The sequence below is a fragment of the Ceratotherium simum genome, chromosome 3 (assembly GCF_057802395.1).
Source record: "Ceratotherium simum simum isolate JZ-2026a chromosome 3, ASM5780239v1, whole genome shotgun sequence".
Lineage (NCBI taxonomy): Eukaryota > Metazoa > Chordata > Mammalia > Perissodactyla > Rhinocerotidae > Ceratotherium > Ceratotherium simum.
The window spans coordinates 30,509,471-30,512,470 of record NC_141902.1 but is presented as its reverse complement, the minus strand read 5'-3'; the positions used below and the strand labels follow the sequence as shown (position 1 = coordinate 30,512,470).

The 3,000-nt window shown below is 33.9% G+C and overlaps 1 pseudogene; it reads right to left on the bottom strand.

Moving 5' to 3' along the window:
* Positions 1-1,672: 1,672 nt before the first annotated feature.
* LOC101397219 (olfactory receptor 4F3/4F16/4F29-like) lies at positions 1,673-2,587 on the bottom strand (annotated as a pseudogene).
* Between the last annotated feature and the right edge of the window lie 413 nt (positions 2,588-3,000).

Sequence of the window (3,000 nt, the reverse complement as noted above, 5' to 3'; positions counted from 1 at the left end):
CTCTGCAGGTTGTTCAGTGCTCAATATGAGGCTAGATAGGAACCCTCTGTCTTATGGACCATAAGAAAAGTCTCCATAAATTTAAGAGTATTCAAATCATACAAAGTAGTTAATAGACTTTAATGAAAATAAATTAAAACCAATAACAGAATAGTAGCTGGAAATTTTCCATAAGAATTATAATCCATGGGTTAAAGAAATTAAAAGGAAAATTGGAAAGTATTTTGATCTGAATGAAAACAAAGCTGGATATATGAAAATGCACATGATGAAATTAAAGCAATGCTTAAAGGGAAATTAATATAACTAAATGCCTATATTGAAAAGAATAAAGGTCTCAAATGAATGACTATGGTTTCCACCTAAAGAAACTAGAAAAAGAAAGCAGATTAAAAACAAAGAAATGAGAAAAATATAAATATGAAGAATTAAAGCAGAAATTAATGAAATAGAAAACAAGAAAAAATAGAGAAAAATCAATGGAATGAAAATCAATGATCGAGAAAATAAATAAAGTTGAAAAACCTTTAGCCATGATGATAAGATAGAAAAGAGAAAAGAAACTATCAATATCCAGAATGAGAGAGAAGAATATATTGCAGATATTACGGATATTTAACAAGAAATAAGCGAATATTAGGAACAACTTATTCCAATAAATTTGACAACGTAAATGAATGTACAAGTTTCTTGGGAGACACAAACTACCAAAAATTGAATTTATAGTTGAAAACCTTCCCATAGAGAAAACTCCAGGCCTAGATGACTTCTGTGGTAAATTCTACCAAACATTTAAGAAATAAATCATATCAATTCTACAAAACTCTTTCTGCAAATTTAAAATGAATAAATACATTCTACAAGGCCAGCATTACCCTGAAACTAACTTTGAAAAAGCATTTTACAAAATCTAACATCCATTCCTGATTTTCAAAACTTTCTGCAAACTTAATAGAAAGGAACTTAGCCTAATAAAGGGCATCTATGAAAAACATATAGTCAGCATCGTACTTAATGATGAAAGACTGAATGCTTTTCTCATAAAAGTAGGAACAGGTCAAGGATGTCCACTCTAACCACTTCTATTTAGCATTGTACCATTTCACCTAGCAAGTGCAGTAATAAGACAATAAAAATGAATAAAATGATCCATACTAGAATAAAAAAAGTAAAATGTCTTTATTAGCTGACAATATGATCATCTGTGAAGAAAATCCTACTTATTCTATAAAAAATTAGTAGAAGTATTAGGTTTTGCAAGGTTGCAGAATACAATGTCAATAAACAAAAAATCTTTTATATTTCTATATATTAGTAAAAAACAATTGTAAACTGAAACAAAAATTACCACTTAAAACAGCATCAAAAATTGAAATACCTAGGGATCTCAAAAAATATATGCAAGACTTGTTCACTGAAAACTATATAACATTGTTGAAAGAAATTAAATGGGGCTTACATAGATAGAGAGGTATACTGTTTTCTTGGCTTGCTCTTCACAAGGCATAAATACATTCATCAGTTAGGAATTATGTTTCAGGTATGTTTATACTCAAATAAATATTTAATGCCTCAAAGTTCCTCAATTTAAAATATCAAAAATAGAAACAAAAGACTATACCATGGTTAGTGAGAAGGCCTTATCATATAATTTATTATATTTTCTTGTAAATCACTGTTTGCATACTCTCTTCATTGCTGCCTTCATCACTTTATTCCTGAATGTATAGATGACTGGATTCAGAAAAGGAGTGAGAACTGCATCAAAAAGAGCAAGAAACTTGTCCATCTGTGAATTGGGGTGTGGCCACGTATAGACAAACATCGTTGGACCAAAGAGCAAAAGGACCACAGCGATGTGAGCTGACAAAGTGGAGAGGGCCTTCGACGAACCACTTGAGGAACGTTTCCAAACAGTAAACAAGATGAAGATGTAGGATATAAGAACTATAAAGAACGAACCAACACAGATAAACCCACTGTTGACAGTGACCATGAACTGCAATCTGTAGGTATCTGTACAGGCCAGTCTGAGGAGCTGAGGAAGGTCACAGTAAAAGCTGTCCAATACATGAGGACCACAGAAGGGTAAATTAACAATAAATGCTAGTTGGAACAGTGAGTGACTGATACCAAGGGCCCAGGCAACAGACAGAAACAAAATGCACATTCGTGGGCTCATAATGGTTAGGTAGTGGAGCGGCTTACATATGGCAACTTATCTGTCAAAGGCCATGGCTATTAGCAGCATCATCTCCACACCACCAATGACGTGGATGAAGAAGATCTGAACAATTCAGCCTCCAAAGGAAATGACTTTGTGCTTTCTGAAAAAGTCATAAATCATCTTGGGTGAGGTGACAGAGCAGGCTCCCAAGTCAATGAAGGAGAGACTGGCCGATAGGAAATATATGGGGGAGCGTAAGTGAGGATCAGTGGTCACAGAGAACACAATGAGGATGTTTCCAGTCATGCTTGCCACATAGAGCACAGAGGAGAACACCAAGAGGAGAAGCTGGATCTTCCATGAATGGGTGAGTCCCAGAAACACAATCTCAGACACAACCAAGAGATTCGCTCCATCCATTGATCCAGCCAATTGGGCTGCTGCTGAAATTATGAGAACTAAGAAAATGAGGAGGAAATTATGGAGATGATAATATGTCATAGAATTACTGATGTTTCAATATTCTCATTAGGAATGAAAAGCATATAGTTATGCAGTTCCTCAAATATGTGAAAACAAAAACCAAAAATCAATATAATATCATCATAATGTGTGAGCTGCAACATGTTTTACCTATTATCAATACTCTCACTGCAATGTTGTATTCTCAAACTAACAGATTAAGTAAGAACAAGAGATTCACGGGTGTCCATGACATTCATCAGCTTTTTAAATCACTTCTGATAGTGACTATTCCTCATTTACAACTTATTCCATCTTGCTTTTATGTATATTCTCATAATCCACTTCTCTCCCAGTTTGCTTTGACAATT